Genomic DNA, 18,610 nt, shown 5'->3' with positions numbered 1-18,610 from the left:
ACACTCAAACTCTCCAAAGAGGTTCCATGTACGTGAGATTGTAAGCTATTAGAAGATAATATCTTCATATTAGAGTGCCACATAGGATAGAGAAAAGGCTAAGTCTCATATTAGAGTGCCACATAGGAGAGAGAAAATCTTCTTTTAATTCTTTTAAAAGACTTTAATTTAATATATAGACAAGGTTTTCGACCCGACCTTATGGCCGAGGCTCTTACAGTGTTTTACTTGATGGGAGTTTCTCTGTTTCTAATAGTGCAAGAAGTTCAGTAGGACGCACAACCCATTCAACATGTGACATTAAGAATTAAATTGAAAATAAAATCATGATAATGATATAACATTTATTCCTTCAAGAGTTAGGCTCGTGATTATCTAATACTAACTTTCCACCACCAATAAAGAAACCTTTATATGGTTTTTGACAAAGGACGGCCACGAAACACCATGATAACAGGCCGACTAACAACATCAGATTACCATTCACAAATTCATTGCCTCTTCATTTATTGTTTTGTTTCAGATTTATTGTTGCCTATGTATGTCATTGCTGAAATTATTCTCGTTATCAAACACAATAGATATACGCACAATGGGGTGATAATTAAGGTAGTTCTCTACATTATTTTGCAAACTAAAAGTTTAAGAAGAATGTTTTCTTACATCCATTCATCCTCATAAAAACTTTGATGACTTACATTTTCTAGTATATAGATGGCTATGTACCAAAACTAATATTCAATTCCATTTCTTAGGTATTATGAAGGGACTTTAAAGCAATTCAAAGAAGTCCAATTGTTTAGATATCTCTCAATTTCAGTCCTCTAGAAATTAAAGTTAGAGCATGTAACTTTTCAATAGTATGTATTATTGATACGACTGCTCATAAGTCATATTGTGATCAAAGCCCAAAACTAAATAAGGTAACTGAAGATCAGAGCCCAAGTATAAAACAGAAAACAAACTAAACACAATAGTTGCTAGAACTAACCAGAAAGGTAATTAACATTCGATCTGCAATTTCTAAGCCTTGACTTGGTCATAGAACTTGGACTTCTACCATGGACAAACTTTAGTAAGTGTGTGTCTATGAGTTTGAGCTTGATTTCCTCCAAGGCCAGTCTTGAGGTCTACTTCAATAGTGACTGTCTCTGAGTAATGACATGCTTCTTCGGTCACACACAACAACCCTTTATCATAAGGTAATTAGCTTTGACCACTCCATAGTTGGGGGAAACCTCCCATTGAGTAAGTGCGTGTCTATGAGTTTGAGCTTGATTTCCTCCAAGGCCAGTCTTGAGGTCTGCTTCAACAGTGACTGTCTCAAAGTAACGACACGCTTCTTCGGTCCCACACAACAACCCTTTATCATAAGGTAATTAGCTTTGACCACTCCATAGTGGGGGAAAACCTCCCATTGGAGTATAATTTATTTAATAGATAACAGAGTCGATGTCATGGTAATAAAACCGGCATAAGTTTCCAACTTACAAAGTACTCCTGCATACTAACTCTGAAAGTGCCAATGACATTTTCTTCTTGCCCAATCCTATGAGGACCTAAAAATAACAACCAAGCATCAGACACTGAAAACCATGCCATTCATAATTCCCTGGTACATTCATGTTGAGTTTCAATTGATTCAACAACGCATAACAATAGTAGTGTGGGACGTGATTAGTTTCTAGCGGTTTTATACTTCTACAAAGAAGTTGCAGTGCTCATAGATCAGTTGCAGGTGCTCATAGAAGTTCCCTTAATCGATCAGGTCGGTCCTATATTTCCTGGAAAGCATTGTATACTTCCCATATATTTTGTCATCTCCATCAGACAGCAGCCAAACAAAACATAAGTGCAAAATCAAACCCTAAAATCAACTTTAATAAAGTATGTGTTAATCATAACAATTCACTTGGCATAACAATTATTTATTATCTGTACAATATGTTTTACAATGTACAAATCCTTCGTGTTAAATAGCAAAGTAGATGCATTAAACTAAGACTCAAAGTGTATATGAGAATTATTAATTGTTCTTTCTTGCATCACTTTATATACTTGGGAGTCATGCAAAGAAGAGACAATACATGCTTAAAAAACATATACCTAAAGAAATCAAACTATAGAGATTTTAATCTACTCCTCAAAATACCTCAAGCAATTCTAACTATATTGTCAAAGTTCTCAAACTGTTTGGAATTTCCGGCCTGTGAACTTCATTAATAATTTCCTACATGCTGATCATATTAAGAAGCTCTAGCAAGCCTTAATTTGTTGCACAGAGCAAGTTAATTCAAATTCATATCATCTTTGAGTTTCTCTTGATCAAGACAAAGTATCCCCCCAAGCGTACGAAAGACCACTGTAAATTAGTGACCCCCCTTCAATGTTATAACTTGCTAAAGTATCCCTCAAGCATACGAAAGACCACCGTAAATTACTGGCCCCCCTTTGATGTTATAACTTGCTAAAGTTCGATCATCATCATCGAGTTCTTCTCCTAAGTTCATCTGTCGCAACTTCACTTTGTAGATGACAGAGAGCACAACACGGTGGTCAAAAAATTCCTTAATTTGATCAAACATGCATCAGATTTTTTTCCGGTAATTTCTTTGATACCATGTACCGTGTGTATTAGTGTATAGCTTGTCCAGTCACGCTAATATTGGTACTTTTGTCTTTATAATAGCGGGAGCAAATAGCAACCACCATTTCATCGAACATGCGTATTTTTTATTTTCCAATGGATTTACGTGTTTTATTAATGATTTTTTTTTATGTAGTGAGTAATAAGCTCCGGCTGTTCGCCATTCAATAATTCTTGTTTAGGCAGTTCATATCATCCATACATAGTGGATTCTATAGAACTATCGTGGCTGGATGGCTGCTGAACCCAACAATGAGTTGGGAAGAAAATCTAATTAGGCTCTCTCATTAAGTACATGCTATTAAGTGTTTGAGTTTTTTTTTTTTGGTGAGTTATTAAGTTTTTAAGTTGAATTAGGAAACTGAAGGCAGGAATGTAATTGAGTTTTTTTTTTTGTTTGGTGACTTATTAAGTGTTTGAGTTGAATTAGGAAACTGAAGGCAGGAACGTAATTGAGTTTTTTCCACGAAAGAACCAACATCTATGTGGCTTCACTATCTCTTGAGAGAGTGCCACCTAGGATAGAGACTGTCCACATTAGATGTACGCTGCTTTAATATAGAGAGAGGTGATAGTAGATTTAAATACAGGAAAACCTAGCTAGAGAATTTAGGAAAATGTGTGTTCATATGCAACCTTTAGTCTCGAACCTTAGAAAGTACTTCTTTGACTAGATGCAATTCCTTGAGAACATCATTAATGCCCATTCTATCGATCACGAGTTCCTCTGAACATGCTACTCCAATTCTTATTATGCAACTCAGGCATTCTTTTATTGTTTCTATTGAACTGTTAGCTTCATTATAAGTTTCGTCCAATAGCAAGCGCAAATCTGTGATGTCTATCACCCTCTTAGATAAAGCCATTCTAGAGAAGTCATGAAGGCTGAGTTCATCCTTGAACATATCATCAGTTGGTCTCTTTCCTATGAACATCTCTAACAAGATTATACCGTAACTATACACATCCCCTTGTTTTGAAACCTCTGCAATCATGCCATACTCTGCAATGCATTGTATGACTTGCTTAGCATATAGTATTAGTTTGGTTGATAATTGATGAGACTGCTATGCATATATTGAGGCATACTATTTAATTTTAATTGCGGCGTATATTGTAACCATCTTATGCAATGAATAGATGAAAAGAACAATGGCCACTAGTAAAAAAATGTACCTGGAGGAATGTACCCAATAGTTCCTCTTTAGAGAGCAGTTGAATGAGTTTCATCTTTGTTGGGAGTGCTAGTTCTCTTAGAAAGAAACTTTGCTAACCCAAAGTCAGCGACATGGGCAGTCATGTCATCAACGAGAAGAACATTGCTAGATTGTTGGATTACTTTAATCCTACATCTTTAACATGCTAATCTAGTATTGATCAAAAAAATAATTAAAATAAAAATACCTTCAAAGCCGCCGAAATTGGAGATTGACAGTAAATAGAAACTTTCCAAAGCTGAATCCAAATCACATAGTCTTCAGCCTTCTAGTAGTATTCACCACACAACACACCACAAAACACTTTAGCTTTTCTCCTACTTTTAGTTGTACTTTTTCTGGAAAGACTAATGGTCCCTTTCTCCAAAAAGTTATTATCTTATATAGAGAAACTTTGAGAATACGTAAGTGTGTGTGTAGTGGGATCCACTTAGGATTCCAAGTCTTATCTTAAGAAGACAAGTCCTTGTCATACAAGTACTTGTACTTGATATATTAAAACCCTTTTAATATATATCTCTTTAATATAAAAAGTGTCCATTAACAAATCCATATTTACAATAAGGCCCTTGGAATTTTCAAGAAAGTCCTTTCCTACCATTAATTATATCTAAGTCCCTCCACCTTACTTGTATTCACAATTAGACCATTGGGAATTTGTTCTTCACTGTCACACCCATATCTAATTGACCCAATTTGACATTTAACATCAATTGAGCATTAAGAAACTATTTCTTATACCGGCCGGGTTTGAGCTCAATTAGTTATGTCACAATTTCCTAATATATAACTCCGTGGAGTGGTGGATCCTTTATTAGAATTCGTGATTCAAGACGTCCTACATTCATTACCCAAAATGTCAAGTCTAGTCTATGAATAGACATTACTTTTTAACATCTCAAAGTAATAAATTTGAGACACAATGAATTTTCACAATTCCTCAAGTCTAGGGATTAATTGGTAGAGTGAGATTTGCACACTAACCTTAATAGCGAATTTATAGTGTGTTCTCACTTTGATCCCCTCGATTAATGGAGTCATGTGACTACACCAATATACAAACTTAGAGTCATACTCAAATGATTGAGATATCATCATCCTATCATATAGCAATTATGTATATTACTGATCTTATAAATGAAGCGTCCGACTTCACCCCTAATCTGTGAGCATTCTAGGTAAATAGATACAATCAAATCTCCCGCACATGACTCTTCATATGCTTGATTGTTCTAATTCTATTACCTATGGAACTTATGGTTTCATCATATGATATTAGTTCACCCATATGCATAATAATAAGATTCGTGTATTTAATTAAACATCGTCATGTATAAACAATAAATGTTCATTGGCTTTGTAAAGGCCAAATATCCCAACAATCTCCCACTGGCCTTCAAAGCCATATAGTAACCATTCTAAAACCCATAATATTAATATAAGGGTCTGCACATACATATATACCAATATATAGTATTTGGTCCTCATAGACTATATCATTCATAATGACTAGTGTATCATATACATATGAGACCATTAACATAGCCATTGTACCTTCAACCTTCTTGTAAAACACAAGGTCCTTCCTTACATTGATCAAAACCAAACGATTTGATTGTTTGATCAAAGTTTACATTCCAACTCCTTAAAGCTTGTAGGAACTGTAAAGCCTCTAGGTTCCAAAACGCGGCCTTTACATACATTTGCCAAATTATATAGTCATAATGAGTAGCCCACTAGAAGGATTCTAATGGACTTTTCATGGCTACTGGCGAAAAAGTTTTCTCATATTTGATAACCTCTTTTTGAGTAAACATTTTCTCCACCAGTCTCGCTTTAAAAGTCTCTACCTTTCTATTAGCTCCCCTTTAACTTTTGAATAACTACTTATTCTTAATAGGCTTAATATTTGGTAATGGATCAACAAGTTCCCAGACTTTGTTGGAATACATGGACTCCATTTCCGATCTCATTGCTTCAAGCCATTTTCTCGAATCAATATCAGAAATTGCTTCTTCATAGTGTATAGGATCTTTATCCTTGTCATATGACCATAGAAAGTGTCCCTTAATAATAGGGTTAACTTCTCTGGAGGTCTAATTGCCCTCCCACTACGATGAAGTACTGGAGTAGGTTTAGATAAACTCTGAACTTTACATGGAAGTTTTATCTAAATTATAAATTAATCTAGATTGAACATAAATAGGAATATCTCACGACATTTCTAAGGCTTATCTCAAAAAAGATATAGAGAGAGTTTGAATAACTCACCATAGTCCAAACCATACCCCATAAGGTTATGGTCCTTCTTTCTGCAATCTCTTTTTGTTGTGGAGTTCTTGGTGCACTTAATTGAAACAAAATCATATTTTGCATTAAGTTACCTTTTGTTTTCACATTTATAGGCCCATGTACATCTGTATGTACTAACTCCATTACCTATGTGGCTCTTGACCCTTTACTTTAAAAGATCTTTTATTCATCTCTCCTTCTAAGTAAGATTACAGGTTGAGGAAGATTATAAAGGGAGTGAACTTAAAATCCCATCTTTCACCCAAGATATCAATCTTATTCAGATTGATATGACCAAGTTTAAGTGCCATAAGTTTAAGTGCTCTGATACCAATTGTTGGATTACTTTAATCCTACATCTTTAACATGCTAATCTAGTATTGATCAAAAAAATAATTAAAAGTAAAATACTTTCAAAGCCGCCAAAATTGGAGATTGACAGTAAATAGAAACTTTCCAAAGCTGAATCCAAATCACGTAGTCTTCAGCCTTCTAGTAGTATTCACCACACAACACACCATAAAACACTTTTGTTTTTCTCCTACTTTTAGTTGTACTTTTTCTGGAAAGACTAATAGTCCCTTTCTCTAAAAAGTCATTCTCTTATATAGAGAAACTTTGAGAATACGTAGATGTGTGTGTAGTGGGATCCACTTAGGATTCCAAATCTTATCTTAAGAAGACAAGTCCTTGTCATACAAGTACTTGTACTTGATATATTAAAACCCTTTTAATATATATCTCTTTAATATGGAAAGTGCCCATTAACAAATCCATATTTACAATAAGGCCCTTGGAACTTTCAAGAAAGACCTTTCCTACCATTAATTATATCTAAGTCCCTCCACCTATCTTGTATTCACAATTAGACCATTGAGAATTTGTTATTCACTGTCACACCCATGTCTAATTGACCCAATTTGACATTTAACATCAATTGAGCATTAAGAAACTATTTCTTATACCGGCCGGGTTTGAGCTCAATTAGTTATGTCACAATTTCCTAATACATAACTCCGTAGAGTGGTAGATCCTTTATTAGAATTCGTGATTCAAGACGTCCTGCATTCATTACCCAAAACATTAAGTCTAGTCTATGAATAGACATTACTTTTTAACGTCTCAAAGTAATAAATTTGAGACACAATGAATTTTCACAATTCCTCAAGTCTAGGGATTAATTGGTAGAGTGAGATTTGCACACTAACCTTAACAGTGAATTTATAGTGTGTTCTCACTTTGATCCCCTCAGTGTCAGTCATGTGACTACACCAATATACAAACTTAGAGTCATACTCAAATGATTGAGATATCATCATCCTATCATATAGCAATTATGTATATTACAGTCTTATAAGTGAAGCGTCCGACTTCACCCATAACTGTGAGTATTCTAGGTAAATAGATACAATCAAATCTGTCGCACATGACTCTTCATATGCTTGATTGTTCTAATTCTATTACCTATGGAACTTATGGTTTCATCATATGATATTAGTTCACCCATATGCATAATAATAAGATTCATGTATTTAATTAAACATCATCATGTATAATCAATAAATGTTCATTGGCTTTGTAAAGGCCAAATATCCCAACAATCTCCCACTGGCCTTCAAAGCCATTTAGCAACTACTCTAAGACCTATATTATCCATGTGACTCTCAAAAGGATGAATAGGCAAAGCTTTAGTAAAATGGTCTGCAAGATTCTCAGCTGTAGGAATCTTTGTAACTGTAATATCACCACACTGCACAATTTCACGTATCAAATGATACTTACGCTCCACATGCTTTGACCTCTTATGATACCTAGGCTCTTTAGACTAAGCTACTGCACCACTATTGTCACAAAACAATGTTATTGGAATCTGTGCTTGAGGTACTACTCCTAATTCCATAAAAAAACTTCTTAAACCAGACTGCCTCTTTTGCTACTTCACTAGCAGCAACATACTCTGCCTCTGTAGTCGAATCTGCAATACATTGTTGTTTTACACTTCTCCAACTAAATGCTCCTCCACTAAGTGTAAATACATATCCATATGTAGACTTTCTTGAGTCCTTATCTGACTGAAAGTCCGAGTCGGTAGAGCCAATAGGCATAAGGTCGGAATTACCATATACCAACATATAGTCTTTGGTCCTCCTAAGATATTTTAGGATATGCTTGACCGCAGTCCAGTGATCTGGACCTGGATCACTCTGGTATCTACTGACCATCCCAACTGCAAAGCAAATGTCTGGTCTAGTACATAACATGGCGTACATCAAACTTCCTACTGCCAAAGCATAAGGACATGCATGCATTTTCTTCTTTTCCTCAGGTGTTTTAGGACACTAATCCTTGGAAAGAGAAATTCCATGTCTAAAAGGCATTAAGCCTTTCTTGGAATCTTGCATAGCAAACTCGACCAATAACTTATCAACATAAGCCGACTGGGACAATCCTAACATCCTATTCTTGCGATCTCGCAAAAGCTTGATCCCTAGGATGTAGCTAGCATCACCTAAATCTTTCATTTCAAAGTGATTAGATAACCAGATTTTCACCGTAGACAATTTTCCTACATCATTCCCAATGAGTAGTATATCATCTACATATAAGACCAAAAACATAACAGTTTTACCCTCAACCTTCTTGTAAACACAAGGTTCTTCCTCACATTGATCAAAACCAAACGATTTGATTGCTTTATCAAAGCATACATTCCAACTCCTTGAAGCTTGTTTAAGGCCATAAATGGACTTCTTTAGCTTGCATACTCTATGCTCTTGTCTAGGAACTATAAAGCCTTCAGGTTGGACCATATAAATATCCTCCTTGATTGTACCATTCAAAAAGGCGGTCTTTACATCCATCTGCCAAATCTCATAGTCATAATGAGCAGCAATCGAAAGAAGGACTCTAATGGACCTAAGCATAGCCACTGGCGAAAAAGTTTCCTCATAATCGATACCCTCTTTTTGAGTAAATCCTTTCGCCACCAGTCTCGCTTTAAAAGTCTCTACCTTTCTATCGGCTCCTCTTTTCCTTTTGAATAACCATTTATTCTTAATAGGCTTAATATTTGGTAAAGGATCTACAAGTTCCCAGACATTGTTGGAATACATGGACTCCATTTCCGATCTCATTGCTTCAAGCCATTTTCCTGAATCAATGTCAGAAATTGCTTCTTCGTAGTTCAAATGATCTACATCCTGATCATCTGATATAACAGAGAAAGTTTCCCCTAATAGGGTTAACTTTTCTGGAGGTCTAATTGCCCTCCCACTACGACGAAGTACTGGAGTAGGTTCAGGTAAACTCGGAACTTCATTTGGAAGGCTTTCATCTAAACTAGGAGTTAATTCAAATTGAACATTGCCAAGAGTATCTGCCGTCATTTCTTCAATGACCATTTCACTACGAGGTTTTCGTTTCACAATATAATCTTCCTCGAGATACTTAACATTTTTACTCACAAACACTGTTTGTTCTCTTGGATTATAAAATAAACCACCTCGAGTTCCTTTTGGATACCCTGTAAACATACATACTTCAGTTCTTGATTCTAACTTGTCAGTCTTTCCTTTGAGTACATGCGCAGGACAACCCCATACATGTATGTGGTGTAAACTAGGCTTTCGCCCGGACAATAACTCCCTAGGAGTTTTAGGAACTGACTTAGAAAGAACCAAATTCAAAATATATATCGCTGTTTCTAAGGCGTATCCTCAAAAAGATATAGGTAGAGTTGAATAACTCATCATGGACCAAACCATATCCAATAAGGTTATGTTCCTTCTTTTAGAAACCCCATTCTGTTGTGGAGTTCTTGGTGCACTTAATTGAGACAAAATCCCATTTTGCATTAAGTACTCTTTGAACTCATCTGAGAGGTATTCACCACCTCGATCTGATCGAAGTGTTTTAATTGGTTTATCAGTTTGCTTTTCAGCTTCTGCTTTGAATTCTTTGAACTTTTCAAAAGATTCAGACTTTTTGTGCATCAAATACACATAACCATACCTTGAATAATCATCAGTAAAAGTGATAAAATATTCAAAGTTACCTCTTGCTTTCACATTAATGGGTCCACATACATCGGTATGTACTATATCCAATAACTCTGTGGCTCTTGACCCTTTAGCTTTAAAGGATCTCTTAGTCATCTTTCCTTCTAAGCAAGACTCACAAGTTGGGAAAGGTTCTAAAGAGAGTGAACTTAAAACTCCATCTTTCACCAACCTGTCAATCCTGTTTAGATTGATATGACCAAGTCTTAAATGCCATAAGTATGTTGGATTAAAAGAAGTTGACTTCCTCTTTTGAGGCAAGACCTTTGATGAATTACCAACAACAGTATCATTTATTTCTAGCATAGGAGAAAGTATATAGAGACCATTTTCTAAAGTACCAGTGGCAATAAACTTTCCATTTAGTCTGATTACAACCTTTGAATCAAACGAAGTGGAATATCCTGACTTATTAAGTGCAAAAACAAAAACCAAATTTCTCCTTATCTCTGGAACATAGTAACAGCCTTCTAAAACCAACATTTTCTCACCTAATGCTAAACAATAAACTCCTACTGATACTGCGGCAACTTTTGCCTTTGTACCTAGTGTCAAGTACACCTCTCCTTCATTCAACCTTCTTGTTTCCTGAAACCCATGTAATATATTACAAACGTGGTTAGTGGCCTCTAAGTCCACACACCAGGTGTCAGAAGGAAAAACCAACAAATTGGTTTCAAGAATAAAGGATTGCATACATTCTTTATCTATTTGTTTCCAAAACAGATACTCCCCACAGTTCCGGTTCCAATGACCAGGCTTTTCACAATGGTAACAATTACCCTTTGTTTTAGCCCAACTATCAGCAGTCAAGATAGATGCTAAGGGATTGAGAATAGATAGTGACATATCTGGAACATTTACATATACACAAAAATTATTATAATGCATTTAATATTGGTTTTGGGAATTTAATAAACCAATTTTCCGCTTATATAATAAAAATACAACACCCTCCATATTGTATCAATAAGACAAATATAAGCAATGGAAACCTAATACTTATGAATAATATCTTATCCGTAGGGCATCAAAATTATTCAACTTAATCAGGCGAGTTCTTCTAGACCCATCAATTTTACATACATATAATATGATTTCCATTATTATTACTTACATAATTGCACAAACCGTAGGGCTGTCAACTATGTTTTAGCCAAGTGTACCATCATCATAATTCATTAATATAACTGCGAGATAATAAATCCGTAAGGGAAAACACTCCCACTAGCCATACATGAATTTTTCTTCTCAAGAATAGACAATAGGCAAAAATATTTTAGCACACAATTAATTTATCCGTAGGGATCATATTAATCACATCTATAAATATAATTCTTATTGAATTGATAACGGTGTAGCAAGGGATTTAATTCGTAAATTAAATTCCTTTACCACTTGCTTTATATAGACTGAGGGTATTAGTGCTTAAAAGTCAACACTTTATACATATACTATATGGCCCACAGAACCAACAACCAAGTCAAAAGTTACTGTTCAAAAAAAAATTGTCATGCATGCATATACCATAGTACAGCACATAACATGCATCTCATGAACCATGCATTCCTTTAAGAATGTAGTAGAACAGGTGGTCCATGTTTCATAAAGTGATTTATGTCTTATATGCAAAGATAAAGATGTTCCCATTCTTTTTTTTTTTTTTTTTTTTACAGCAGGTTTCAAAAAAAAAAAATCCCATTCTTCACATGCTTATGCTTATAAAAAAATATGAATTAAAAGCACCTATTGTCTTACATCAAAGAACTTTATACGGCTTCCAATGACCAAGCTTTTCACAATGGTAACAATTACCTTTTGCTTTAGCCCCTGAATTCTTCTCCACTCCCCCTTTTGCCCCAAGGGAAAACTTTTTACCCTTTTTCCACTTGCCTTTGCCTTTCGGCTTAGGCTTGGAAATACCAACATTTTCTGAGACCAGTATACTTGGCTTAACCTTAACTAAATCTTGACCTCTTTTGCAAAGAGTTCATTAACTCTGGCGATGTCGGATCCATATTGTTCATGTTGTAGTTCAACTTGAACCCGATTAAATGAAATTGGCAAAGACCCAAGAATAGTATCAACCCGAGAATTGGCGTCTATTTCAGCCCTAGGATCTCTCAACTCATTGACATAGCCAATCATCTTAAGGATATGCTCCCTAACCGAGTCCCATCATCTATTTTTGTATTCATCGGGTTTGCCATTGCAATCGGCGTTTAGTGCGATTTTGTTAAGCCAAACATCTCTTACAAATTGGTCATGATCTCGATCTCGAGCGTACCAAAAATTTTGGTGTTGGTGCTGGAGTACGTTTGACATGGATGCCAGGAGATAATACTTGGACATCTCATTGGCCTTTTGCCATTTTTTGTACTCATCTTTCAGCCTTGCACTAGCATTGTCTGCTAGTTCAGGGGGGCAAGGGGTAGTGAAAACGAATTTGTAACTTTCAGCAGTCAAGACAATGTTAATGTTACGCTTCTAGTCCACATAATTAGGACCAGTTAACTTGTTCTCTTTCAAGATAGATGCTAAGGGACTGAAATTTGATTGAGACATATCTGGAACATTTACATTTACACAAAAATTATTATAATGCATTTAATATTGGTTTTGGGAATTTAATAAACCAATTTCCCGCTTATATAATAAAAATACAACACCCTCCATATTGTATCAATAAGACAAATATAAGCAATGGAAACCTAATACTTATGAATAATCTCTTATCCGTAGGGCATCAAAATTATTCAACTTAATCAGGCGAGTTCTACTAGACCCATCAATTTTACATACATGTAATATGATTTTCATTATTATTCCTTTTGCTACTAAAACATAATTGCACAAACCGTAGGGCTGTCAACTATGTTTCAGCCAAGTGTACCATCATCATAATTCATTAATATAACTGCGAGATAATGAATCCGTAAGGGAAAACACTCCCACTAGCCATACATGAATTTTTCTTCTCAAGAATAGACAATAGGCAAAAATATTTTAGCATGCAATTAATTTATCCATAGGGATCATATTAATCACATCTAAAAATATAATAATTCGTATTGAATTGATAACGGTGTAGCAAGGGATTTAATTCGTAAATTAAATGCCTTTACCACTTGCTTTATATAGACCGAGGGTATTAATCAATAAAAAAACAACGTTAAGACAATGACATCTTTCTAATTTTCTAATTAAGAGACTATGCATCTCTTGCCAAAATTAAAGATCTATCATTAATATATTAGTGTACTGCGGAAAAAAAAATAGCTGGCATCATATGCAAATAGTTATCTCATAAATATCATGCATGCAAATAAGAAAAAAAATATCTAATCTAGCATGTAATGTGTGTATCTAATATATCATATAATAATTTAGCATCTGGACAAGCATATCTGACTCATGCACGTACGTCCTATGTGTTTGCATCATTATATATGCATATTTAATTAGTATATAGTGCATGACTCCATGTTCTATGTTTTTGTGCATCCCATGCATTGAATAAATATTGTACTTGTCCAATAAAGTAAGCTGTAATAGCAAACTTCCAAAAAATAGAACTGCACATGTGTACCACTTATAACCATGTCTATTGTACAAGCTTCAAAACCTTTGTAAGCATCTCATGTGTCACAGAAGACAAAGTTCCAGCAGCTATATACTTCTAAAAAAAATGTCCTTTACTTAGCATGTGGTCCATACATATCATGTAAAGAAGAGCACATGTCAGGCAAAGAAAACTTAACTGAAGTACAAAGCCTTAAAAGTACATCCTACTTTATTTTGTTAGCAGCTACTAACATGGCTAAAAAATTAGTCCAACGTCTATTTATCTTATGTAAAAAGATTGTGTTTAATTAAACAGGATACATGATAGCCACTAATTAAACAAATTAATATGCAAGCAGTAAAACAAAAATTGTATAGACTATTAATATACTCATGCAACAAAAAACCATATTAATAAACTAACATCTCATGTTAACAACGTTAATATATTTTTTCGTTTATACAATTTTAAATAGTACGTCCCAATACTAAAAAAAAATTGCACCTTTATTACTAAGAACATGCAGATCTGAAATTACCATATATCTCATATAAAATTTTCATATCTGATTATTCTTTTTAAAAGCAAATCAAAAATAGATAATAGCATGACCCACTATGATACCAATTGTTGGATTACTTTAATCCTACATCTTTAACATGCTAATCTAGTATTGATCAAAAAAAAATAATTAAAAGAAAAATACTTTCAAAGCCGCCGAAATTGGAGATTGACAGTAAATAGAAACTTTCCAAAGCTGAATCCAAATCAAGTAGTCTTCAGCTTTCTAGTAGTATTCACCACACAACACACCACAAAACACTTTTGCTTTTCTCCTGCTTTTAGTTGTACTTTTTCTGGAAAGACTAATGGTCCCTTTCTCCAAAAAGTTATTCTCTTATATAGAGAAACTTTGAGAATACGTAAGTGTGTGTGTAGTGGGATCTACTTAGGATTCCAAGTCTTATCTTAAGAAGACAAGTCTTTGTTATACAAGTACTTATACTTGATATATTAAAACCCTTTTAATATATATCTCTTTAATATGGAAAGTGCCCATTAACAAATCCATATTTACAATAAGGCCCTTGGAACTTTCAAGAAAGTCATTTCCTACCATTAATTATATCTATGTCCCTCTACCTTACTTGTATTCACAATTAGACCATTGGGAATTTGTTCTTCACTGTCACACCCATGTCTAATTGACCCAATTTGACATTTAACATCAATTGAGCATTAAGAAACTATTTCTTATACCGGCCGGGTTTGAGCTCAATTAGTTATGTCACAATTTCCTAATACATAACTCCGTAGAGTGGTGGATCCTTTATTAGAATTCGTGATTCAAGACGTCCTACATTCATTACCCAAAATGTCAAGTCTAGTCTATGAATAGACATTACCTTTTAACATCTCAAAGTAATAAATTTGAGACACAATGAATTTTCACAATTCCTCAAGTCTAGGGATTAATTGGTAGAATGAGATTTACACACTAACCTTAACAGCGAATTTATAGTGTGTTCTCACTTTGATCCCCTCAGTGTCAGTCATGTGACTACACCAATATACAAACCTACACCAATATACAAACTTAGAGTCATACTCAAATGATTGAGATATCATCATCCTATCATATAGCAATTATGTATATTACAGTCTTATAAATGGGCGTTCGACTTCACCCCTAACTGTGAGCATTCTAGGTAAATAGATACAATCAAATCTCCCGCACATGACTCTTCATATGCTTGATTGTTCTAATTCTATTATCTATGGAACTTATGGTTTCATCATATGATATTAGTTCACTCATATGCATAATAATAAGATTCGTGTATTTAATTAAACATCATCATGTATAAACAAATAAATGTTCATTGGCTTTGTAATGGCCAAATATCCCAACAGATTTCAGATCACAATGAACAATAGGTACTTCACAATCATTGTGAAGGTAATCCAAGGCAGAAGCCACATTGATTGCTATGTCCAATCTTTGGTAAAGGTTCAAACATCTTTGTAGACGTTGTCCATCATCTGAACTTGGATGCAACCAACTTTCTAGATTTCCATTGGGCATGAATTGGAAAACTAAAGCTTTGAAGTCATTACCACTAAAATTCACACTTGAGCAGACAGTAAAGATCTTGAGTAGATTTCGATGTTGAACTCCTCTTAACGCTTCACATTCGGTCATGAAGCTTTTGGAAGGTCCGCGTTGCATGAGCTTTAGCACCTTTACCGCAATAGGACCTTCATCTTGACAAAGAGTTCCTTTATAGACAGATCCATAACTTCCCATACCAATTAAGTTTGCAGAAGAAAATCCGTCCGTTGCTCTATGGAGATCATTGTAGGAAACCCTTCTAAAATTTTCAGGAAATTGTTCAGACGGAGGGCTTCTCTTGGCTTTTTCTTCATATAGATTACAAGGAACACTGCCACCATTAGTAGTGATAGGACTAGTAAACCAAGTATCACCGCTAAAGCGAGAGGAATTCCTTGTCTTTTGGACTTGTGGATGTTGCATGTAACCAACTTAAGCTCAGGAATGCCACCACAAAGCTTGTCATTCCCTTTGACTGAGATTGCAGTTGTGTTTCCAAAGATTCCATTTATAGGTACCTCGCCCTCAAGGTTATTGAAAGATAGGTTTAACCATCGTAAGACTAAGAGATTCCCTAATTCTTTAGGAACTTTCCCAGTTAAGTTGTTGTGTGAAACATCCAAAACTTGAAGGCCTTTCAAGGAACTAAGGGTAGAGGGAAGGGGTCCTTGTAAAAAGTTACCTTGAAAATAGATGTATTCTAAACTTGTACAACTATCAAGTGTGCTAGGAATTTCACCCGTCATCTTGTTCTCCGAGACATCCAAGTTGTCACAGCCCGAAAAACAAGGGTTTTAAACCTATCTACTTACTTACGGGCTTTTATCCAAGACTACTGGATATCCTATCTCTGTTTTATCTATTTCATTATTATTATTATTATTAATATTAATATTATTATAGGAAAAGCAATTAAAAGATGGGGTGTTATAATATACACACCTTAAAAGGATCTCGTCCCGAGATTCAAGGTAGAGTGTCAGAGAAGAGCTCAGGGTGCATCTGCCTTATCTTATCTTCAAGTTCCCAGGTCACGTCATTTTCCCTTTCACTCCACTGCACTTTTACCAAGTTTACAATCCTCCTCCTAAGGTGTTTCACATCCCTATCTACTATCATGATAGGCCTCACTGTAAAAGTTACATCATCGTTCAACTCTAGCTCTGGCGGTCAAACAACCTCGATGGATCTTTCACACATTTCCGTAGCATAGACACGTGGAAGACATCATGAATCATCGCTAAGTTAGGCGGCAAAGCAAGACGGTACGCCAAACTACCAACGGAGGCTACTATCTCATATGGTCTAATATATCGTGGACTCAACTTTCCTTTCATGCCAAACCTCATAACTCCTCTCATAGGGGAAACCTTCAAAAACACAAAATCGCCTACAGAAAACTCTACTCGTTTCCTCTTCAAATCTTCATAACTTTTCTGCCTACTCTGTGCTGTCTTAATCCTTTCTCTAATGACTTTAATCTGTTCAGATGTCTCTCTCACTATCTCAAGCCCAAGCAATACTCGGTATCCCACATCTGCCCAACAAGCAGGTGATCGACATGGACGCCCATACAAAGCCTCAAAGGGTGCCATACCGATGCTCGACTGGAAACTGTTATTATATGCAAACTCCACCAAAGGTAAATGCTCCTCCCATCCTCCACCAAAATCCATTACACAAGATCAGAACATATCTTCTAATATCTGATTCACCCTCTCTCCGTCATTCCATCCATCTGAGGATGATAAGCGATTACTCATCGCCAAACTAGTGCCCATAGCGCTGAAAACTCTTCCAAAACTTCGAAGTGAACAAAGGATCTCGATCCAAACAATACTCACTGGAATCCCATGTAACCCGACCACTTCCCGAATGTACAAGGAAACCAACTTATCGTATTTTCTACGATGCGTCAATAGGAATGAAATGAGCAGATTTAGTTAGGCGATCAACAATAACCCAAATAGATTCATTACCTCTCCGAGACTTAGGCAAGCCATCAATGAAATCCATAGAAATGTGCTCCCATTTCCACATCGGTATCTCTAATGGCTGCAATAATCCGTATAGGCCTCTCGATGCTCTGCCTTTAACCTGGCGACAAGTTAAACACCGAAATATATTCTCCGACATCTCTTTTCATTCCTTCCCACCAAAAGGTCCTCTTCAAGTCTTGGTACATCTTCGTTCCTCCAAGATGAATTGTAAACCGAGAACGATGAGCTTCATATAATATTTCCTTCTTTAACTTTGCATCATCAGGTACACATAATCTCTCATGAAATCTCAATCCTCCATCAGAATCTACTGCCCAATCAGACAGACAATCATCTAAAATATCAATGACAAGATCATCTAACCGACTCAAAAGAAATCGGTCTCTGTGCTGCATGGCAATCACTCTACTGAATATCACCGGCCTAACCTCCAAACTGCATATATACCCCTCATCTGTATCTAGTGTAGTCCGGACGTCATAAGCTGCTATAGTCTCTAAACTCTTCCACTCTTGCACCATAAGAGTGGTCAAAACACCAGGCAATCGACTAAGTGCATCCGCAACTACATTGCCCTTGCCTAGGTGATACTGAATCTCGAAGTCATAACTACTTATGAACTCCATCCATCTCTGCTGTCTCATATTCAACTCTTTCTGTGAATAAAGATACTTCAAACTTTTATGATCTGTGTAAAGCTCGAACTTCTCACCATATA

At 35.5% G+C, this 18,610-nt stretch overlaps 1 pseudogene; it reads right to left on the bottom strand.

The window, feature by feature from the left end:
* Window positions 1-7,771: 7,771 nt before the first annotated feature.
* On the bottom strand, window positions 7,772-8,465 carry LOC147510857 (secreted RxLR effector protein 161 pseudogene; annotated as a pseudogene).
* Window positions 8,466-18,610: the final 10,145 nt, after the last annotated feature.

The sequence above is a fragment of the Coptis chinensis genome, chromosome 3 (assembly GCF_015680905.1).
Source record: "Coptis chinensis isolate HL-2020 chromosome 3, ASM1568090v1, whole genome shotgun sequence".
Lineage (NCBI taxonomy): Eukaryota > Viridiplantae > Streptophyta > Magnoliopsida > Ranunculales > Ranunculaceae > Coptis > Coptis chinensis.
This window is presented reverse-complemented; position numbering and strand designations above follow the sequence as displayed.